We start from the raw sequence: 24,776 nt of genomic DNA on the forward strand, positions 1-24,776 counted from the left end.
CAGAACTAACTGAAATGCTGAGCTGGCTGAACTGCAGAACTAACTGAAATGCTGAACTGGCTGAACTGGCTGAACTGCAGAACGAACTGAAATGCTGAACTGGCTGAACCGCTGAACTACAGAACTAACTGAACTATCTGAACTGGCTGAACTGCTGGACTGGCTGAACTGCTGAACTGGCTGAACTGCTGAACTGGCTAAACTGGCTGAACTAGCAAAACTGCTGAATTGGCTAAACTTGCTAAACTGGCTGAACTAGCTGAACTGCTGAACTGCAGAACTGCTGAATTAGCTGAACTGCTGAACTGCTGAATTAGCTGAGCTGCTGAACTGGCTGAACATGCTGAACTAGCTGAGCTGCTGAACTAGCTGAACTGCTGAACTAACTGAACTGCTGAACTAGCTGAATTGCTGAACTAGCTGAAATGCTGAACTGCTGAATTAGCTGAGCTGCTGAACTGCTGAACTAGCCGAGCTGCTGAACTAGTGAACTAGCCGAACTAACTGAACTGCTGAACTAGCTGAACTGGCTGAACTGCTGAATTAGCTGAGCTGCTGAACTGGCTGAACATGCTGAACTAGCTGAGCTGCTGAACTAGCTGAACTGCTGAACTAACTGAACTGCTGAACTAGCTGAACTGCTGAACTAGCTGAAATGCTGAACTGCTGAACTGCTGAATTAGCTGAGCTGCTGAACTGCTGAACTAGTGAACTAGCCGAACTAACTGAACTGCTGAACTAGCTGAACTGCTGACTTGCTGAACTGCTGAATTAGCTGAACTACTGGACTAGCTTAACTGTTGAACTAGCTGAACTAGTTGAGCTGCTGAACTAGCTGAACTGCTGAACTAGCTGAACTGCTGAACTATCTGAATTGCTGAACTAGCTGAACTGCTGAACTAGCTGAACTGAACTGGACTAGCTGAACTACTGGACTAGCTGAACTGCTGAACTAGCTGAATTAGCTGAGCTGCTGAACTGGCTGAACATGCTGAACTAGCTGAGCTGCTGAATTAGCTGAGCTACTGAACTGGCTGAACTGCTGAATTCGCTGAGCTGCTGAACTGGCTGAACTAACTGAAATGCTGAACTGCTGAATTAGCTGAGCTGCTGAACTGGCTAAACTGCTGAACTAGCTGAGCTGCTGAACTAGCTGAACTGCTGAACTAGCTGAGAGAGAGAGAGAGAGAGAGAGAGAGAGGCAGAGTATGGGCACAGTGACAGAGTGTGGGCACTGGGCGGCACTAAGGGGTGGCTGCCTGCCCAGGAAACATAACTATTTTCCATACTCACATCAAAGTTACATACACATATAACAAAAACAACACAGAGGCACTCTTGAACTCCACACACTACACACATGTGCAAAAACACACACATCCCCCTTTCCACTGATCTCCCTCTCTTCTCTCTCCTTTCCTCTCTTTCTTTCTGGCTCTTTCTCTTTCACCAGAGCCAGTTAATTACACTCTACTGCTGCAGGCAGCTTCAAACCACCACTAAGTTAGAGTTCCATTACAGTAAACTGTTCCACATGTGAACCCAGAGCAGAGCCAGGGAGGGAGGGAGGCAGGGAGGGAGGGAGGGAGGCAGGGAGGGAGGGAGGGAGGCAGGGAGGGAGGAAGAGAGGGATCAGTCAGGCAGAGCAGGGAGCAGGTAGAGCAAGGAGAGAGGGAGAGAGAGAGAGGCAGCAGGCAGGCAGAGCAGGGAGGGAGGGAGCAGACAGGCAGAGCAGGGAGTAAGGGAGGTAGCAGGCAGACAGAGCAGGGAGGCAGAGAGGGAGCAGGTAGGCAGAGCAGGGAGGAAGGGAGAGGGGGAGCTAGCAAGCAGGGGGGGGGCAGGGTGGCAGGCAGGCAGGGAGGAAGGGAGGGAGGGAGGGAGGCAGGGTGGCAGGCAGGCAGGGAGGAAGGGAGGGAGGCAGGGTGGCAGGCAGGCAGGGAGGGAGGGAGGCAGGGTGGCAGGGAGGGAGGGAGACAGGGTGGCAGGGAGGAAGGGAGGGAGGGAGGCAGGGAGGAAGGGAGGGAGGGAGACAGGGTGGCAGGCAGGCAGGGAGGAAGGGGGAGGGAGGAGGCAGGGTGGCAGGGAGGCAGGGGGAGGAAGGGAGGGAGGGAGGCAGGGTGGCAGGCAGGCAGGGAGGAAGGGAGGGAGGCAGGGTGGCAGGCAGGCAGGGAGGAAGGGAGGGAGGCAGGGTGGCAGGCAGGCAGGGAGGAAGGGAGGGAGGGTGGCAGGCAGGCAGGGAGGAAGGGAGGAAGGGAGGCAGGGTGGCAGGCAGGCAGGGAGGAAGGGTGGCAGGGAGGAAGGGAGGGAGGAAGGGAGGGAGGAAGGGAGGGAGGCAGGGTGGCAGGCATGCAGGGAGGAAGGGAGGGAGGGAGGCAGGGAGGGAGGGAGGCAGGGAGGAAGGGAGGGAGGGAGGGAGACAGGTTTGGGTGGCCACGTTTCAGGAAGGAGCAGCAGAAACAGCCCCATAGACTATAGGCACCAACCCCATACTGCCAACACAGCCTCCAACTGCAATCTCTCTCTCCCTTTCTTCATCTCTCTCTCACTCTGCCTCCCTCTCGATCTCTCTCTCCCAGTCCGTTTCTCAAAAAAACTCTCTCGACGCAACTCTTAACCAACCCCAATGACCATGCCCTTGTCACTCCCCTAACCCTTTTTCCTCCTAAAACTACCAGCCTCGCCTTCCCTTCCCTCCCCTCCACCCAACCTAACCCACCAAGTCACCTCCTTCCTCTTTAACACTACCTGGTCCTCTCCCTCTCCGCTGTCCTCTGTATGTACAACCATTACCATGACCCATATGCAAATGTTCAATGTGGCCAACCCACTACAACATCACTAAATATTTCACAGTGTGTCTAATGAGGGAAGAGGTTCAGGCTGGAAAAACAAAAACTCCTTACAAAAACAGACCCATAATACTATGTGTGAGTGTGAGTGTGTGTGTGTGTGTGTGTGTGTGTGTGTGTGTGTGGCGGGGGGGGGTTATCTCCCTGTTTCTTTATCTGCCTCATGAACTCGGCCCATAATGCCAATGTATTGTGTGTAAACCATCAGAGCTGGGAGAGGAGAAAGGGGAGATGGAGGATTATTACAGGACTAACACATACACGCACACACACACACACACACACACACACACACACACACACACACACACACACACACACACACACACACACACACACACACACACACACACACACACACACACACACACACACACACACACACACACACACACACACACACACGCACGGGCCAGGCATGTGCTACACATATTCCCAGGGGATGTCTGGAGGGGGACAGAAACAGCACCACATCAATTCATCCATGAGACAGATACTGTGTCTGAATACCTGTACCTGCATTGTAATATAATAGGCAGTTTGGGTATGCCCCCCAAAATAAAGTGCAGCGCTAATGTAGTGGTATTTACATGCCAGGATGTCATACTCTATTTGTGTTTGGTCAGGGTGTGATTTGAGTGGGCATTCTATGTTTGTACGTCTAGGTTGTTGTATTTCTATGTTTAGGCCGGGTATGGTTCTCAATCAGGGACAGCGGTCTTTCGTGGTCTCTGATTGGGAATCATACTTAGGTAGCCTGTGTTGCCATCTTAGTTTGTGGGTAGTTCATTTCTGTTTAGTGTTATTTCACCTCGCAGGACTGTTTCGGTTTTCCTTTTTGTTGTTTTGTTTATTCAGTGCTCTTATTAAAGATGAACACGTTACCCTGCTGCATTTTGGTCCGATGATTCCTCTTCTTCCGATGAAAGCCGTTACAACTCTATAGTGCACTTTTGACCAGAGCCCTATGAGCCCCCTTGCTGCACTACATAGGGAATCGTGTTCCATTTGTGAGTCTGATGTGAGGAACCTAACCGACCTTATCCCCCTCCAGATCTGGAGGAAAACACAGTCAAACGGTGATTCACACATATCTCAAAGCTTGCCTGTCACCAAACAGAAGGTAGCAGACCTACTCGTGGGCTGGGGAGAAAGAGAGTGAATATTAGAAAGAGAGAGGGAATAAAAAAAAAGAAAAGAATACAAATCCAGGAAGAAAGTGAAAAAGGAGCATAAAACCCCACCAGACCAGAGTGTACATTTAGAGAGCAAACCGCTGAACATGGACCCTTCTCCCCTCTCTTTCCCCCTCTTTCCCCCTCTTTCTCTCTTTCACTCTCTTCCTCTCTCTTCCCCTCTCATCCCCTCTCTTCCTCTCTCTTTCCCTCTCTTTACCTCTCTCTTCCCCTCTCTTTACCTCTTTCCCTCTCGTCCCCTTTCTTCCTCTCTCTTTCCCTCTCTTTTCCCCTCTCTTTACCTCTTTTCCCCTCTCTTTACCTCTCTTTCCCTCTCTTTACCTCTCGTCCCCTCTCTTTACCTCTTTCCTTCTCGTCCCCTCTCTTTACCTCTTTTCCCCTCTCTTTACCTCTTTCCCTCTCTCTTCCCCTCTCTTTACCTCTCTTCCCCTCTCTTCCTCTCTTCCTCTCTCTTCCCCTCTCTTCCTCTCTTTACCTCTCTTTCCCTCTCGTCCCCTCTCTTTACCTCTTTTCCCCTCTCTTTACCTCTTTCCCTCTCTCTTCCCCTCTCTTTCCCTCTCTTTCCCTCTCTTCCCCTCTCTTTCCCTCTCTTCCCCTCTCTTTCCCTCCCTTTCCCTTTCTTCCCCCCTCTTCCCCTCCCTTTCCCTTTCTTCCCCCCTCTTCCCCTCTCTTTCCCTCTCTTCCCCTTTCTTTCCCCAAACACAATAATGAATTAATAAAATACTTGGCGCCAGCGTTTTTTAATGAGTCACATCAGCCGGGCTGCTTTTTACAGACCAGCCATTTGTGTTTTTATGTTGGGGCCTTATGCCCAGGTCCTGTGGTAGGCTGGGCCCGTTTGGCATGGATCAGAGAGGCGGTCTGAGGCTATAAGGGGAGACGGGGAATTCGGGGTGACCTCATCCACCCCCCTCAGCCCCGGGCCCAAATGGGCACAGAGGACCTTCCCACTTCCCCTGTGCCTGGGGGGCACAGAGGAGGCAGGGAGAGAGGCTGGGATGGAGAGAGGGAGAGAGCGGGGACAGGCAGGCAGACAGGGAGACAGGCAGGGCAGGGAGAGAGGGAGGGAGACAGGGAGTGAGGCAGGGAGGGTAGAAGCTGGGGGGCACACAGCAGTCAGACAGACAAGCAGATAGACAGACAGACAGAAGGTTACACAGCCAACTATGGGTGTGATTAATACCAGATCTGGGACTTTCCAGCCTGGGAGGTGCACCATCGTAGCATTTTAGATTTTAGCTTTACTTTGTTTCTAAAAACACTGTAAATACTTCTCAGCACTTCATTACACATAATGAGACTGATTTGATTTAACATAATCAATTGATCTAATCCAGAGAAATGCCACATTTGAAATTAAATCAATTTAAGCTGAGAGAGAGAGAGAGGGTTACTCTAGGTTGGTGAAGAGTGTTGGGTTCAGGAGAGATGGAAGGGGAGTGAGTGTGTGTGAGAGAGAGAGTGAGAAAGAGAGAGGGGGAGTGTGAGAAAGAGAGAGAGGGAGAGAGAGAGAATAGAAAAACGGAAAAAAGAGAGAACGTGAGAGCAGGACAGAGAGAGCGAGAGAGAGAGTTGTTCCCACAGATCGAGTGTCTGTCAAACAAAGGGTATCAAATCCTCCGTGAGCAAAACAACAATTGTGTCTTAACCGATGCGTTGGCGCAGACTGCAGTGAAACATAACAAATAAATCACAGCATCTCAGGAAGTGATAATGCACCACACAACCCAACCACTGGTGTCTACCCAGCAGACAGAAACCCAACCACTGGTGTCTACCCAGCAGACAGAAACCCAACCACTGGTGTCTACCCAGCAGACAGAAACCCAACTACTGGTGTCTACCCAGCAGACAGAAACCCAACCACTGGTGTCTACCCAGCAGACAGAAACCCAACCACTGGTGTCTACCCAGCAGACAGAAACCCAACCACTGGTGTCTACCCAGCAGACAGAAACCCAACCACTGGTGTCTACCCAGCAGACAGAAACCCAACCACTACCCAACAGACAGAAACCCAACCACTGGTGTCTACCCAGCAGACAGAAACCCAACCACTGGTGTCTACCCAGCAGACAGAAACCCAACCACTGGTGTCTACCCAGCAGACAGAAACCCAACCACTGGTGTCTACCCAGCAGACAGAAACCCAACCACTGGTGTCTACCCAGCAGACAGAACCACAACCACTGGTGTTTACTCAGCAGACAGAAACCCAACCACTGGTGTCTACCCAGCAGATAGAAACCCAACCACTGGTGTCTACCCAGCAGACAGAAACCCAACCACTGGTGTCTACTCAGCAGACAGAAACCCAACCACTGGTGTCTACCCAGCAGACAGAAACCCAACCACTGGTGTCTACTCAGCAGACAGAAACCCAACCACTGCAGGTGAATCTATGTGTATTCGCTGGTGTGTTAAGTTGTTCACTATCGAGTGCCTCCTTTTCCGTTCAACTGAAATGGTTGATACGTTTGATAACTATGCTGTGGTCTGTGTAGTAACATACCACTGTTTGACACCAGAACGTTGCTCTGTGTTTAAACCACATTGTTCTGTTTGTCATTGAAGTAAACCAAACTCTCCCATACAACAGTGCTAGTGTAACCTCAGCCAGGTTTCATTTTCTGACACTAGTTGTTGAAAAAAACATCGGACTGTTTTACAATTCACCCTGAACTCAGCCTGATGAGGGCCATTTTTCTTTTACCACAGAGAAAGAAAGCTCTTCGACAAAAGGCTCGTTGGATCTTAACTTCAATGGGCAGAATGGAGGCATGTCAAAAGAGCAGGAGTTTGGATGTCTTCACTTCGCAGCCCTCCAGATAGGTGAACACAGCCAATATCTACCAAGTACGTTCGCAGGACATGAAAGCTTGGCACCGTCAACGACTCCGCTCTGATATATTCTCCATTTGAGACTTGCCTACTCTTGTCTATTGTTCTAAATGATATATATGTCTTCTTCGCACAATAAATCCAAATTGTGAAAAAAAACACACATCAGAAACCGTGTCTGAGATATAGCAGGTAGTGTACAAAACATTAGGAACACCTGCTCTTTCCATGACAGACTGACCAGGTGAATCCAGGTGAAAGCTATGATCCCTTATTGATGTCACTCGTTAAATCCACTTCAATCAGTGTAGATGAAGGGGAGGAGAGGTTAAAGAATGATTTTTAAGCCTGGAGACAATTGAGACATGGATTGTGTGTGTGTGCCATTCAGAGGGTGAATGGGCAAGACAAAAGATTTGAGTGCTTTTCAATGGGGTATGGTAGTAGGCGCCAGGCTCAACGGTTTGCGCCAAGAACTGCAACGCTGCTGGCTTTTTCACGCTCAACAGTGTGTTTCCCTGTGTGTATCAAAAACAGTCCATCATCCACAGGACACCCAGACAACTTGACACAACTGTGGGAAGCATTGGGGTTAACATGGGCCAGCATCCCCGTGGAACGCTTTCCACACCTAGAGTTCATACCCTGAGGAACTGAAGCAGTTCTGAGGGCAAAACGGGGGCTGCAACTGAATATTAGAAAAGGTGTTCTTAATGTGTTCTATACACTCAGTGTACATTATAGCAGCAATGACAACATTGTGATGTACATGTGAACCTGAGGCTGAAGCTTAGGTCATAGGTCATGATTAGGATCAAACAGACAGGGATGCACTGAAGGATCTTCCAACGGGCAAAGCTGGGGTTGAAATGACCTCATGTCAATCAGTTTTCACCACTGGGAAGTGATCAAACCCAGTCAACCTTCTGTTTTCCATTGATCTGCATGGAAAACATATACAGGATCTCAAGCACTTTGTGACCACTTTAAGTATAGTTTACATGTGGATAAAGATCTAACCGAGCTTTTATAAACCAAACAAAAAAAAGATTATTCCACACAATTATGAGAGTGTAACACGATATTGAAGTCGGCGTCATAGAATGGGTAAAGTTTTGGCTGGGTGCGAAATAGATATCATAAACACAGTTTATTATAAGAAATTCAACTTGACAGCTCAGAGTCCCTTTCTACAGCGGCCTGTTACGGGCACCTAGACATTTCCCCTGACAGACTGACAGCTGATCCACCCACCGCCTCCATACTGCCACACGCACGCACGCACGCACGCACACACACACAGCCTCCAAACTATCATACATTCCATCATCTCAAACTAGTTTGACGTGGGTTCTTCCACAAGCCTGGCAACACAGATGCATATTTCGCTTACAACAACAAAGCCACGTCATTATACTAACTTCAACATATCATTTGTCATTCACAGAAAGAGGTATTGTCTTTGGATGTGTAGATAGATACCTGGGAGTGTCGGTAGACAATCAAGCCTTTATTCCAGCGCCATCGATCAAACAAAAGCACAAACTTTCCCGTTCGATTTTGGTTGACAGAACATTACTGTGTTGTCGGTGCGGACGGTGGAGGAAAAAGAATATGGAAAGAGTGAGAATTGACACGGAGACATAAAACACTCAGTGAGACCGGGATGAAGTCATTCTGACAGCTCCTTTCCATGATGGCGAGGCGGAGGCGGCGCGGAGAAAAAGCAGTGGAGTCAGAGCTGCTTGACATTGAGACACTAACGGTTGGAGAAAGCACTGAGGAAAGCACAACACTAGGGGAGAGATGAAACATACTTCTTGAGACGGACAGAGAAAGAGAGAGACAGAGAGACCAACAGACCAAGAGAGAGAGAGAAAGAGGGAGAGAGAGAGAGACAGAGAGACCAACAGACTGCGAGAGAGAGAGAGAGAGAGAGAGAGACAGAGACCAACAGACTGCGAGAGAGAGACAGAGAGACCAACAGAGAGAGAGAGAGAGAGAGAGACAGAGACCAAGAGAGAGAGACAGAGAGACCAACAGACCGTGAGAGAGAGAGAGACAGAGAGACCAACAGCAAGAGAGAGAGACAGAGAGACCAACAGACCAACAGACCGAGAGACAGAGAGAGAGAGAGAGAGAGACAGAGAGACCAACAGAGAGAGAGAGAGAAGAGAGAGACCAGACCAACAGAGAGAGAGAGACAGAGAGACCAACAGACGAGAGAGAGAGAGACCAACAGAGAGAGAGAGACAGAGAGACCAACAGACCAGAGAGACCAGACCAACAGACCAAGAGAGAGAGAGAGAGACAGAGACCAATAGACCGAGAGAGACAGAGAGACCAACAGACCGAGAGACAGAGGATGAGAGAGAGAGAGACAGAGAGACCAACAGACCAAGAGAGAGAGAGAAAGAGGGAGAGAGACAGAGAGACCAACAGACTGCGAGAGAGAGACAGAGAGACCAACAGACCGAGAGAGAGAGAGAGAGACCAACAGAGAGAGAGAGAGAGACAGAGAGACCAACAGAGAGAGAGAGTGAGAGACAGAGAGACCAACAGACCGAGAGAGAGAGAGAGAGAGAGACAGAGAGACCAACAGAGAGAGAGAGAGTGAGAGAGAGAGAGAGACAGAGACCAATAGACCGAGAGAGACAGAGAGACCAACAGACCGAGAGACAGAGGATGAGAGAGAGAGAGAGTGACCAAGAGGCCAAGCGAGACAGAAAAAAAGAGAGAGAGAGAAAGGCTGAGAGAGATGAATGTGTGAAAGCATATAAAAGTTTATGAGAGCTCAACAGTTACAAATGTAGGACTATCACTACCGGTGTAATGTAGTAATTAGTGAAGATGGCATTAGCATATAAAGTGACACAGTTGGGGTGATTAAGCCGCTGTGAGTTTACGGCATTGCTCACTTTAAATGTTACATGCTTCAATTGTTGTTTTCAATTCTCTTTTGCAGATCGACATTTTCTGCCCAGTCGAGAGGGTTGACAATCTGTTTCTGTGAGAATAGTTAGACATAATGTGTGTCACTCCAAGACAAGAGTGCCACACACACACACGCACACACACGCACACGCACACACACACACACACACACACACACACACACACACACACACACACACACACACACACACACACACACCTGTACAGGTAGGTGTTTAAAATATATTGTACTAGAGGATCAGAAGGGACCAGAGTCAGGAATGATAGTGTCTAGCTAGTACATACTACACATAGAGAATCACACCTGCAGAAATAGACACAGGGACTCACGAGCTGATAGTTTCCCTGTTAATTATATAGTGTAGCGATGAGGAGAGGAGCCCCCTTGTTCCATTCTTCTAAGACCACCTGTCTACCCCCTCCTAACCACTCCCTACCTCCTGCTAGCCCTTCCCTGCCACTTGGGACTTAATTGCTATAGGAATTCTTGGCAGAGACAGGAATCAACAGCTCCCAGTCTTATATCTCAAAGTGGTGTCTCCCAAGCGGTCCGTTTGAAACATTTCTCTGTCAGAGCGATGAAATAGTGAAGTATCCTGGGGACTTTGGGTCAGAAATGTCCATTTGATCCCAAATGTGAGACACCATTTTTAGAAAAAGTGGACCAATAAACACGTAATGAAATAACAAAGTGGGCATTGATTTAATCAAGCTTTCTCTCTGGTGCAGCGACAATGTTGTTAAAAGACAGTCTCTTTTGGAAACGGTGTACTCTCACCTGGACTCACGTGACAAAACAATGCTCACAACTAACAATTACTGTAATGCTTTTCGCCATTTTATTTTGAGTAGACAAGTGTGTGACATGTTTCTCCCTCTCCGTTTTGTGTGTATATAGAGCAGTCTTGTGTTGTTGATGTATGTTCTGTGTGTCTGTGTGTCTGTGTGTCTGTGTGTCTGTGTGTCTGTGTGTCTGTGTGTCTGTCTGTCTGTCTGTCTGTCTGTGTGTGTGTGTGTGTGACTGAGAGATCTCAGCCAGGCTCCACAGCCAAGCCTGTTGTGTCCGTGGACGTGTTAACTACCAATCCGTCACACATTGAAAATAAATATGGAGTATGTTTGTTAGGAGGCTGCTGTTGTTGCCATGCCTCTCTGATATACTCAAACCAAGCAGCACTAAACGTTCCATAACCGTAACGCCCTACCTGCTCATTAACGTGGCGCTGCCTGCCGCCACGGTAACAAGCAGAACCAGTTAACAAGACATTCACGTCTGTCTGCGCCTTACCCAAGTCTATAACCTTTACCCAACAACTACACACTATGAATGGAACTCCAACAGTACACTGACAATTAAACTAAGCCCAGGTTTAGAGAGGAGTAGAGACACACCTCAGTCCAGAGGCGAAAGGCTCTGCTATTTAGAAAGTAGAAAACGACGCTCTATGAATGAATGTTCACCTTGCTGTGTCCATGTGGTCACAATAATAAGTAGGAACGATTAGGTCAAGGATGGATCAGTCGCACACAGACGTGCGCACACACACACACACACACACACACACACACACACACACACACTCTATTCCACACGCACAGTGTAGATGAAGCGGACCTAGGCAGGCATGTATCCACTTACACTTACAAAGGCACACATGCTAATAAAAACACTGTGGGCTCTGGGGGTAACAGTCTTAACATTCACTAAGTAGCACACACTGGCACGCAACCCAGCAAATGACTGACACACACACACACACACTGTAAAACAGGCACACACAGACGTTGTAAAGAACAGACATGCACGGTTCCAAGAAATCACCCTCGCAAACACATATGGTACACACGCAAGGAGAGAGACGTTCACACACAAATGCACACTGACTGAACCGACACGATCCGCGGCAATAAATACAACCAGAGAGAGGAGGAAGCCTGGTCCAGTTCATGGAAACCCTGATCAGTGGTCTCTATGTACTCTCTGCCTCACATTCTCAAGCTCTGTCCTTCATTTCAACTGTTTCTGTTAAGGCGACCTCCCACAAACTCTCTGACTTTAACTTCAAACACTAGGAGCAGAAAGAACAGAACAGTCGAAGGGGAAAAGAGGAGAGTGACAGTTCATATTGTTTCTAAAGTTCCCTGAAAGTAGAAAGTACTCACCCACTCTAATGTCGTGCTAGCAGACTGGCAGACAGACAGAGAGATGGAGTGCTGGTCCAAACAGACAGATAGATTGGAGTGCTGGTCCAAACAGACAGATAGATGGGAGTGCTGGTCCAAACAGACAGATAGATGGAGTGCTGGTCCAAACAGACAGATAGATGGAGTACTGGTCCAAACAGACAGATAGATGGAGTGCTGGTCCAAACAGAGAGATAGATGGAGTGCTGGTCCAAACAGACTGATAGATGGAGGAAAATGAGTAGAGGAGGGATTTGTGTACGTTCATCAGTCTCTTTTGACAGCAAAGAGGATAGCTATGAGTTTCTCTCTCACTCCCTCCCCTTTTCTCTCTCTCTCTCCGTCCTCTCTCTCTCTCTCTTATTCAACACTCTCTCTCCGCCTCTTCCACTGAGAAATAATCATGCTCTCTGATTCATAAAGCCAGCCTTTGTCACGTGATCCAACACTGCAAATATACAGCACATTTTTTTTCACCAGCCTTAAAATCCCTTGGGGAAGAAAAAGCCCCCTGAAGCTTAATGTTCAGTTTTTAATTCTCTCCCTCTCTCCCTTATTCTCATTTTCTCCCCCTCCATTTTCTCTCCTCTCTTTTTAGAACTCACACTTTCCCTACTTTGTGTTTTGCATGTGTGAAATGTATTAAACCAGTAGCGGATATACAAATATAGCTGACTATGTATCTATACAGGCGTCAACCTGTCCGCTAACCATGCTTCATTTGAGGGAAACCTCCAAGAGGGGGTTGAGTTGTATGTAGCATGCATGTAGGTTGCTGTATGTGCTGAACGCTTTCTCAATGTCGTGTACACAAACACATAGGCATGCATTACAAGACGTCTGACCCACTTAGCCACTTTCTCAACCCATAACTGTATTGGTTCTTCATTTGGTTTTCGTGAATAATGCATTCTAAATAATGTTAACTATTCAATCACAAATGCTTAGTTAATATAAAGTGTTAGCAAATAATCGTATCTCTGTCTACCAAAATAAATTGCCCGAATAATTGTCAAAGTCAAAAACCAAACACAGTGATAGTAGGCAATATATTTTTTTTGTTGGGGGGGGGGGGGTGGTGGTGTTTAACCTTTATTTATCTAGGCAAGTCCGTTGAGAATAAATTCTTATTTACAATGACGACCTACCCCGGGCCAAACCCAGACGACGCTGGGCCAACTGTGCACTGCCCTTTAGGACTCCCAATCCCGGTCGGATGTGATACAGCCTGGATTCGAACCAGGGACTGTAGTGACACCTCTTGCACTGATATGCAGTGCCTTAGATCGCTGCGCCACTCGGGAGTAGGGAAGTCCCCAGTAAGATGGCAGCAGCAGTAGTTTGGGCGGGGTGTCCATAAATGTGCCTCTCTCTCTCGCTCTCTCTCTCTCTCTCTCACCATATGAGATTGTATGTTTCAGATCTGTGGTTGTTGTGCAGTTCTTGTGGTTCTGGGCGTATATGCCTGCAGTGCCTTAGCCTGGTGCCGTTGGTTTCTAAATGTTGTGATTTGACATTGTTTTGCTTCAAAAGGCAGGCACCCCAAAAACCCTCAGGCTTTAAACACCCTTAAACACACCTCAACGGGCACCTTAACCATCGTTGTCTCTGGCCCCATCTAGAACACAGAAGAGGGCTCTCAGGGGATTCTAGAATCTAGCACAAGCTCGGTAGTTCTTCAGAACAGAAATACAACTCTCTATGTCTCAACATATACAAATCCTCTCTGGAATAGACGAACCCAGCACACGTCACCATGTGTCGTCTCTACAGCTTCAGCATGGCAGCGAGTCGCCGCCATGACGCTCTGTGTAGCAATCCCATCCAGCATACCGTCCCCTGGCTTCTCCCAACTAACACATCATCACATCTGCTGTCCAAGTCCTCCTCCTAAACATCAAGGCTGTGTCTGAAATGCCACCCTTTTCACTTTAAATAGGGAATAGAGTGGTCCAGGGTGGTCAAAAGTAGTGCACTATATAGGGAATTCGGACGCAGCCTGATACAGCTAGTTCCTTCCTCCTGAGTGTCCTCTACTGACCCATTGATAGTAATTGAATGTCGGTGTTCAAATGAACCTGACCTCAATATGTCTCCGTAACGAAATCAAGCCGTTAGAACCAATCCAAAGCCCTTTCTATGTCCCTGGGTTCCCTTTCTGTTCATCATCTCCCAGATGCTTACACTGGACACAGTCCTCTGTGGAAATGATTCCCTTCACAGCATACAATCCATCAATCAATCAAGCCAAGCCCTTTTAAGATCAGCAGTCGTCACAAAGTGCCTTACTGATACCTGGCCTAAAACCCAAAGAGCAAAGCAATGCAGTAAGACATACCATCACGCAGAGAGTCCGTCTGTGTTGTTTATGTTTACAGTAACAGACAGTGAGAGACACTTTACTAGGTTGGCATCAGATCCTTACATGCACCCAACCCAAGAGGAAGTGGTTTCACTAAGCCACACAGCCCAGAGCATCATAACCTGCCCTGTTCATAGTTTCGTTTGCTTTTAGAAGGGGGTAACTGCTTGGCATCCGGTCGCAAAGCGTTACAGAGGGTAGTGCGCGAGGGGGGCTGAGCTGCCTGCTATCCAGGACCTCTATTTCAGGCAGTGTCAGAGGAAGGCCCTGAAACACAGACTCCCCAAGTCACAGACTGTTCTCTCTGCTACCGCACAGCAATTGGAACCAACAGGACCCTGAACAGCTTCTACCCCCAAGCCATAACACTACTAAACAGTAAACCAAATAGCTATTCGGAATATCTATATGGACCTTCTATGTACTAACTCTTTTGACTCATCATATACACTGCCCCTACTGTTACATTGTCTATCCTGTTGCCTATTCACTTTATCCCTACCTATACGTACATATCTACCTCCATTACCTCGTACCCCTGCACATCGACTCGGTACTGGTATCTCGTGTGTATATAGCCAAGTTATCATTACTCATTGTGTATTTATTATATCCTTGTGTTTTAAAGATTTTTTTTTATATATATATATTTTTGGGGGCATTGTTGGGAAGGGCCCCTAAGTAAGCATTTCACGGTTAGTCTACACCTCTTGTTTACGCTGCATGTGACACATAAAATGTGGTTTGATTTGTTGTTTAATAAGGATTCAAGAAGTGGAGACGTCAGCAGAAGCCCTGAATGCGTTCTACACAAATGATCTGATTTCTTAACATGCGAAATAGAGTAACAAAACATGCCAACATCATAATATCCGATACTATTAAGTGCACTAGATGTCCAATTTTCATGGATTTGTGAGGGTGGGTGCACACGTGTGTATACATGTGCATGTTCAAGCCATGCTTGTGGGTGTGCGCTCTATGTGCATCCTCCTCTGACCATGTGGTGCTTTCTTATGGAATTAAGCCTGTACCAGTCAAAAGGTTGTAGAACACCTACTCATACAAGGGTTCTTCTGCATTTGTACTATTTTCTACATTGCAGTGAAAACATCAAAACTATGAAATGACACATATGGAATCATGTAGTAACCACACAAGTGTTAAACATTAAACAAATCAAAATATGTTTTAGACTTGAGATTCTTCAAATAGCCTTTGCACCCTCTTGGCATTCTCTCAACCAGCTTCACCTGGAATGATTTTTCAACAGTCTTGAAGGAGCTCCCACATATGCTGAGCACTTGTTGGCTGCTTTTCCTTCACTCTGCGGTCCGACTTATCCCAACCCATCTCAATTTGGTTGAGGTCGGGGGATTGTGGAGGCCAGGTCATCTGATGCAGCACTCCATTTGCATTTGTATTTAAACTCAGCAAAAAAAGGAACGTCCTCTCATTGTCAACTGCGTTTATTTTCAGAAAACTTAACGTGTAAATATCTATATGAGCATAACAAGATTCAACAACTGAGACATAAGCTGAACAAGTTCCACAGACATCTGTCTAGCAGAAATGGAATAATGTGTCCCTGGGTGGGGGTCGAAATCAAACTTAACAGTCAGTATCTGGTGTGTCCACCAGCTGCATTAAGTACTGCAGTGCATCTCCTCCTCATGAACTGCACCATATTTGCCAGTTATTGCTGTGAGATGTTACACCACTCTTCCACCAAGGCACCTGCAAGTTCCCGGACATTTTTGGGGGGAATGGCCCAAGCCCTCACCCTCCAATCCAACAGGTCCCAGACGTGCTCAATGGGATTGAGATCTGGGCTCTTCGCTGGCCATGGCAGAACACTTACATTCCTGTCTTGCAGGAAATGACGCACAGAACGAGCAGTATGGCTGGTGGCATTGTCATGCTGGAGGGTCATGTCAGGATGAGCCTGCAGGAACGGTACCACATCAGAGAGGAGGATATCTTCCCTGTAACGCACAGCGCTGAGATTGCCTGCAATGACAACAAGCTCAGTCCGATGATGCTGTGACACACCGCCCCAGACCATGACGGACCCTCCACCACCAAATCGATCCCGCTCCAGAGTACAGGCCTCGGTGTAACGCTCATTCCTTCGACGATAAACGCAAATCCGACCATCACCCCTGGTGAGACAAAACCGCGACGCGTCAGAGAAGATCACTTTTTGCCAGTCCTGTCTGGTCCGGTGGGTAGGTAGGCCCATTGGATCATTGTTATTCTAACTTCCGCAACGCATATAAGGCCCTGCCCCACCCTCCTTTCGGAAAAGCTGACCACGACTCCATTTTGCTGATCCCTGCCTACAGACAGAAACCAAAACAAGAAGCTCCCACGCTGAGGTCTGTCCAACGCTGGTCCGACCAAGCTGATTCCACACTCCAAGACTGCTTCCATCACGTGGACTGGGATATGTTTCGTATTGCGTCAGACAACAACATTGACGATTACGCTGATTCGGTGTGCGAGTTCATTAGAACGTGCGTTGAAGATGTCGTTCCCATAGCAACGATTAAAACATTTCCTAACCAGAAACCGTGGATTGATGGCAACATTCGCGTGAAACTGAAAGCGCGAACCACTGCTTTTAATCAGGGCAAGGTGACTGGTAACATGACCGAATACAAACAGCGCAGCTATTCCCTCCGCAAGGCTATGAAACAAGCTAAGCGTCAGTATAGAGACAAAGTTGAATCTCAATTCAACGGCTCAGACACAAGAGGTATGTGGCATGGTCTACAGTCAATCACGGACTACAAAAAGAAAACCAGCCCAGTCACGGACCAGGATGTCTTGCTCCCAGGCAGACTAAATAACTTTTTTGCCCGCTTTGAGGACAATACAGTGCCACTGACACGGCCTGCAACGAAAACATGCGGACTCTCCTTCACTGCAGCCGAGGTGAGTAAAACATTTAAATGTGTTAACCCTCGCAAGGCTGCAGGCCCAGACGGCATCCCCAGCCGCGCCCTCAGAGCATGCGCAGACCAGCTGGCTGGTGTGTTTACGGACATATTCAATCAATCCCTATACCAGTCTGCTGTTCCCACATGCTTCAAGAGGGCCACCATTGTTCCTGTTCCCAAGAAAGCTAAGGTAACTGAGCTAAACGACTACCGCCCCGTAGCACTCACTTCCGTCATCATGAAGTGCTTTGAGAGACTAGTCAAGGACCATATCACCTCCACCCTACCTGACACCCTAGACCTACTCCAATTTGCTTACCGCCCAAATAGGTCCACAGACGATGCAATCCCAACCACACTGCACACTGCCCTAACCCATCTGGACAAGAGGAATACCTATGTGAGAATGCTGGTCATCGACTACAGCTTGGCATTTAACACCATAGTACCCTCCAAGCTCGTCATCAAGCTCGAGACCATGGGTCTCGACCCCGCCCTGTGCAACTGGATACTGGACTTCCTGACGGGCCGCCCCCAGGTGGTGAGGGTAGGCAACAACATCTCCACCCCGCTGATCCTCAACACTGGGGCCCCACAAGGGTGCGTTCTGAGCCCTCTCCTGTACTCCCTGTTCACCCACGACTGCGTGGTCACGCACGCCTCCAACTCAATCATCAAGTTTGCGGACGACACAACAGTGGTAGGCTTGATTACTAACAACGACGAGACAGCCTACAGGGAGGAGGTGAGGGCCCTCGGAGTGTGGTGTCAGGAAAATAACCTCACACTCAACATCAACAAAACTAAGGAGATGATTGTGGACTTCAGGAAACAGCAGCGGGAACACCCCCCAATCCACATCGATGGAACAGTAGTGGAGAGGGTAGTAAGTTTTAAGTTCCTCGGCATACACATCACAGACAAACTGAATTGATCCACTCACACAGACAGCATCGTGAAGAAGGAGCAGCAGCGCCTCTTCAACCTCAGGAGGCTGAAGAAATTCGGCTTGTCACCAAAAGCACTCAAAAACTTCTACAGATGCACAATCGAGAGCATCCTGGCGGGCTGTATCACCGCCTGGTACGGCAACTGCTCCGCCCACAACCGTAAGGCTCTCCAGAGGGTAGTGAGGTCTGCACAACGCATCACTGGGGGCAAACTACCTGCCCTCCAGGACACCTACACCACCCGATGTTACAGGAAAGCCATAAAGATCATCAAGGACAACAACCACCCGAGCCACTGCCTGTTCACCCCGCTATCATCCAGAAGGCGAGGTCAGTACAGGTGCATCAAAGCTGGGACCGAGAGACTGAAAAACAGCTTCTATCTCAGGGCCATCAGACTGTTAAACAGCAACCACTAACATTGAGTGGCTGCTGCCAATACACTGACTCAACTCCAGCCACTTTAATAATGGGAATTGATGGGAAATGATGTAAAATATATCACTAGCCACTTTAAACAATGCTATCTAATATAATGTTTACATAACCTACATTATTCATCTCATATGTATACGTATATACTGTACTCTATATCATCTACTGCATCCTTATGTAATACATGTATCACTAGCCACTTTAACTATGCCACTTTGTTTACATACTCATCTCATATGTATATACTGTACTCGATACCATCTACTGTATCTTGCCTATGCTGCTCTGTACCATCACTCATTCATATATCTTTATGTACATATTCTTTATCCCCTTACACTGTGTATAAGACAGTAGTTTTGGAATTGTTAGTTAGATTACTTGTTGGTGATTACTGCATTGTCGGAACTAGAAGCACAAGCATTTCGCTACACTCGCATTAACATCTGCTAACCATGTGTATGTGACAAATATTTAGGTGGCGTTGTTGTCGGTGATGTCTGGCGAGGACCTGCCTTACAACAGGCCTAGAAGGCCTCAGCCCAGCCTCTCTCAACCTATTGCGGACAGTCTGAGCACTGATGGAGGGATTGTGGGTTCCTGGTGTAACTCGGGCAGTTGTTGTTGCCATCCTGTACCTGTCCTGCAGGTGTGATGTTCGGATGTACCGCTCCTGTGCAGGTGTTGTTACACGTGGTCTTCCACCTCGAGGACGATCAGCTGCCCGTCCTGTCTCTCTGTAGCGCTGTCTTAGGCGTCTCATAGTACGGACATTGCAATTTATTTCCCTGGCCACATCTGCAGTCCTCATGCCTCCTTGCAGCATGCCTAAGGTATGTTCACGCAGATGAGCAGGGACCCTGGGCATCTTTCTTTTGGTGTTTTTCAGAGTTAGTAAGAAAGGCCTCCTAAGTTTTCATAACTGTGACCTTAATTGCCGACCGTCTGTAAGCTGTTAGTGTCTTAACGACCGTTCCACAGGTGCATGTTCATTAATTATTTATGGTTCATTGAACAAGCATGTGAAACAGTGTTAAAACCCTTTACAATGAAGATCTGTGAAGTTATTTGGATTTTTACGGTGGTGGCTCTGGCGCGGGACGCCTTATAGTCCGCCTCCGTGGCTTCCTAACCATGGCCACCCTTCTCAATGACCCCACTGGACAGAGGGGCAGCTCGGACAGAGGGGCAGCTCGGGACAGAGGGGCAGCTCGGGACAGAGGGGCGGACGCTCTGGCGCCTCTGGGCTCTGGCGCCTCTGGGCTGAGGGGCTCTGGCGCCTCTGGGCTGAGGGGCTCTGGCGCCTCTGGGCTGCGGGGCTCTGGCGCCTCTGGCTTCGACAGCGCCGTACAGGCGGGAGACTCCGGCCGCAGCGCCGGACAGGCGGGAGACTCCGGCCGCAGCGCCGGGCAGGCGGGAGACTCCGGCAGCAGCGCCGGGCAGGCGGGAGACTCCGGCAGCAGCGCCGGGCAGGCGGGAGACTCCGGCAGCAGCGCCGGGCAGGCGGGAGACTCCGGCAGCAGCGCCGGGCAGGCGGGAGACTCCGGCAGCAGAGCCGGACAGGCGGGAGACTCCAGCAGCAGCGCCGAACAGGCGGGAGACTCCGGCAGCAACGCCGGACAGACGGGACCACCTGTAGGGAGGAGACAGAGAGACAGCCTGGTGCGTGGGGCTGCCACCGGAACCACCAGGCTGGGGAGACCCTCAGGAGGCTTGGTGTTAGGAGGAGGCACCTGAAGGACCGGGCTGTGGGGGAGCACTGGAGCTCTGGTGCACAGCCTTGGCACCACTTTCCCAGGCTGGACAACCACTCTAGCCCGGACCCTCCAGAGTGCAGACACATGTTGAACCGGGCTGTGGGTAAGCACGGGAGATCTAGTGCTTACTACGCCCACCTCTCCCTTTGGCTCCACTCCCACATTTGCCCGGCACGAGTGGAGCGCAGGCAGAGGACGCACTGCACCCTCCCAGCGCCCCGGAGACACAGCACGTAGAGCCGGCGCAGGATACCCTGGACCAAAACTGCGTACCGGCGACCAGACCCCCTGAGCAGGCACCATACGCCCTGGCTCGATGCCCGCACTCGCATGACACTCTCGGGGGGCTGCCCTATAGCGCACCGGGCTATGGACACGTACTGGCGACACCGTGTGCTTAACCGCATAACACAGTGCCTGACCAGTAACGCGCTGCTTATAATAAGCACGAGGAGTGAGCTCAGGTCTACTACCTGGCTTAGCTCCACACCTCGTGTGCCCCCCAAAACATTTTTTGGGGCTGCCTTTCGTACCTGTTGCACTGCCGTGCTGGCTTCGCCAACCTCATTCTCCTGTAACCTTCCTTTCACTGCTCCATCGAATCCCAGGCGGGCTCCGGCACTCTCCCTGTGTCGACCGCCCACCTGTCTATCTCCTCCCAAGTTGTGCAGTCCAGATTCTGCTCCCATGTCCCGAAATCCTGATCTCGCTGTTGCTGTTCCTGTTGCTGCTAACACTGTTCCTTCTCCTGCTGCTGCTTTTTACCACGCCGCTTGGTCCTGTTTTGGTGGGTGATTCTGCAAGGGATTTCTTCCATTGACAGAGAGGCGGACCAAAGCGCAGCGTGGTTATTTTGATTCATGTTTTAATAAATCACTTTACATGAACAACTAACAAAAACAAGAAATGTGAAAAACCCCAAATAGTCCTATCTGGTGCAAAACACAGAGACAGGAACAATCACCCACAAACACACAGTGAAACCCAGGCTACCTAAGTATGATTCTCAATCAGAGACCATACTAGGCCGAACATAGAAATACCCAAAATATAGAACAAACAAACAGACTGCCCACCCAACTCACGCCCTGACCATACTAAATAAAGACAAAACGAAGGAAATAAAGGTCAGAACGTGACATGTGTATGGTGCGTATGCTATCGTGTGTGTGCATCTGTCTGTGCCTATGTTTGTGTTGCTTCACAGTCCCCGCTGTTCCACAAGGTGTTTTTTTTACATCTAATTTTACTGCTTGCATGAGTTACTTGATGTGGAATAGAGTTCCATGTAGTCATGGCTCTATTTACTACTGTGCGCCTCCCATAGTCTGTTCTGAACTTGGGGACTGTGAAGAGACCTCGTGGCAGGTCTTGTGGGGTTGTCCAAGCTGTGTGCCAGTAGTTCAAACAGACAGCTCGGTGCAACATGTCAATACCTCTCATAAATACAAGCAGTGATGAAGTCAATCTCTCCTCCACTTTGAGCCAGGAGAAATTGACATGCATATTATTAGTATTAGTGCTCTGTGCACATCCAAGGGCCAGCCGTGCTGCCCTGTTCTGAACCAATTGCAATTTTCCTAAGTCCTTTTTTGTGGCACCTGACCACACGACTGAACAGTAGTCCAGGTGCGACAAAACTATGGCCTGTAGGACCTGCCTTGAAAATAGTGATGTTAAGAAGGCAGAGCAGCGCTTTATTATGGACAGACTTCTCCCCATCTTAGCTACTGTTGTATCACTCTCCTTCTTTGCCAAATAGCCCTTACACAGCCTGGAGGTGTGTTGGGTCATTGTTCTGTTGAAAACAAATGGTAGTCCAACTAAGCCCAAACCAGATGGGATGGCGTATCACTGCAGAATGCTGTGGTAACCATGCTGGTTAAGTGTGCCTTGAATTCTAAATAATTCACAGACAGCATAGCACCCCCACACCATCACACCTCCTCCTCCATGCTTTACGGTGAGAAATACACGTGGAGGATAATCCGTTCACCAAAATCGCGTATCACGAAGACACGGCAGTTGGAACCAAAAATCTCAAACTTGGACTCCAGACCAAAGGAAAGATTTCCACCGGTTTAATGTCCATTGCTCCTGTTTCCTGGACAAAGCAAGTCTCTTCTTATTATTGGTGTCCTTTATTTTCTTTGCAGCAATTCAACCATGAAGGCCTGGTTGACACAGTCTCCTCTGAACAGTTCATGTTGAACAGTTCATGTTGTCTGTTACTTGAACTCTGTGAAGCATTTAATTGGGCTGCAATTTCTGAGGCTGGTAACTAATGAACTTATCCTCTGCAGCAGAGGTAACTCTGGGACTTCCATTAATGTGGAAGTCCTCATGAGAGCCAGTTTCATCATAGTGCTTGGTAGTTTTTGGGACTGCACTTGAAGAAACTTTCAAAGTTCTTAAAATGTTCCATACTGGCTGACCTTAATGTCTTAAAGTAATGATGGACTGTCGTTTCTCTTTGCTTATTTGAGCTGTTCTTGCCATAATATGGACTTGGTCTTTTACCAAATAGGGTGTATATGTATACCACCCCAATCTTGTCACAACACAACTGATTGGCTCAAACACATTAAGTAGGAAAGAAATTCCACAAATAACTGAAGAAGAAGAAACATCTGTTAATTGAAATGCATTCCAGGTGACTACCTCATGAAGCTGGTTGAGAGAATGCCAAGAGTGTGCAAAGCTGTCCTAAAGGCAAAGGGTGGCTATTTGAAGAATCTCAAATATAAAATATATTTTGACTTGGTTAACACTTTTTTGGTTACTACAGTATTCCATATGTGCTATTTCATAGTTTTGATGTCTTCACTATTATTCTACAATGTAGAAAATAGTACAAATAAAGAAAATCCCTTGAATAAGTAGGTGTTCTAAAACTTTTCACTGGTATTGTAAGTGTGCCTGTGTATTGAACTGTGTGGTGTGTGTGTGTGTGTGTGTGTGTGTGTGTGTGTGTGTGTGTGTGTGTGTGTGTGTGTGTGTGTGTGTGTGTGTGTGTGTGTGTGTGTGTGTGGTGGTGTGGTGTGGTGTGTGTGTATTAGTGTGTGTGTACTAGTGTGTGTGTATTAGTGTGTGTTCGTCAGTAGTTGCAGCTACAGGGAAGTTCAGGGGTTAATAGTGTTTGTGTTTCAGTGTCAGTGGAGTGTGTTACAGTGGGAGATTTATGATGCGACTGTCTGGGAGACTGCAGAGTGGAGGATAATGAAGATAGAGTCCCATCTCTCTCTGTACCTCTCTCTTCACTCCCTCTCCCCCCTCTATCCCCCCCCGCTCCCTCGCTCTCTCTATGGTCAGCACTAGGAAAATGGCCAACCAAACTGCCACCTCACTATTTGAGAAATACAATTCCCATTTGGTCACGTCTGTGACATCATAACCCCCTGGCTGGCATCATCAATTCTGAAACAGTAGTATTCCCTGACAACAAGCCAGCAGTCAAGCCATTGAACCCGTTTTGGTTCAGTAGCAGCACTTCTTGTGTAAATCAGCACACAATGCTTCATGCCACAGTACTATAGAATGGACTCTCCATGACTCCTTGTTGGTAGAGAGGGTATATTTTTTTGAAGATTAAAATATTCCTGAAAATATTGTAATCCAGTGTATGTCTGTTTCTACTTATTTGCATTCTGAGAAACCATAGAAGTGTATAAGCCTGGGGCTGGCTGGCAGAGGAGAAGGAGAAAATAGGAGAGGAAGGAGGGAGGGACAGAGGGAGGGAGGTTGGGGAAGGGAATCAAGGAGAGAGGGAGGGGTTGAGTAGGAGAGAGAGAGGGAAAGAGAGATTGTTCTCTTCTCTCTCTCTCCCTCTCTCAATTACTATCTCTCTCCTTCTCTCCATCTCGCTCACTTTCTGTCTCTCCTTCCCCTTTTTCCTCATTCTTTCTGTTCTCTCTCTCTCTCTCTCTCTCTCTCTCTCTCTCTCTCTCTCTCTCTCTCTCTCTCTCTCTCTCTCTCTCTCTCTCTCTCTCTCTCTCTCTCTCTCTCTCTCTCTCTCTCTCTCTCTCTCTCTCTCTCTCTCTCTCTCTCTCTCTCTCTCTCTCTCTCTCTCTCTCTCTCTGTGCTTTACTGGTAATGAGTAACACACACAAGGTAAAAAAAAAGGTAGGTGATAGAGGGAGCTGTTACTGCTGCTGGTGGGCAGGTTTTAATCAGCTACGAGATGTCTTTAAAGAGATCACTATAAAGAGATCACTATAAAGAGATCACTATAAAGAGGTCACTATAAAGAGGTCACTATAAAGAGATCACTATAAAGAGGTCACTATTTCCCTGCGTTCAGATGGA

The 24,776-nt window shown here is 48.2% G+C and overlaps 1 protein-coding gene across 9 annotated transcripts in view; it reads right to left on the reverse strand.

The window, feature by feature from the left end:
- Positions 1-12,380, reverse strand: part of LOC135528460 (retinoic acid receptor gamma-A) — a 75,140-nt gene extending 62,760 nt beyond the window's left edge. For 4 of the 9 annotated variants that reach the window (XM_064957564.1, XM_064957559.1, XM_064957562.1 and 1 more), the window contains exon 1: positions 12,005-12,379. The gene's annotated coding sequence lies outside the window, so the exon portion shown is untranslated. Of the gene's footprint in view, positions 1-12,004 lie in introns of all 9 variants that reach the window. The other 5 variants (XM_064957560.1, XM_064957558.1, XM_064957554.1 and 2 more) reach the window with 3 other exon arrangements.
- Between the last annotated feature and the right edge of the window lie 12,396 nt (positions 12,381-24,776).

Source organism: Oncorhynchus masou, chromosome 33 (genome assembly GCF_036934945.1).
Source record: "Oncorhynchus masou masou isolate Uvic2021 chromosome 33, UVic_Omas_1.1, whole genome shotgun sequence".
NCBI lineage: Eukaryota > Metazoa > Chordata > Actinopteri > Salmoniformes > Salmonidae > Oncorhynchus > Oncorhynchus masou.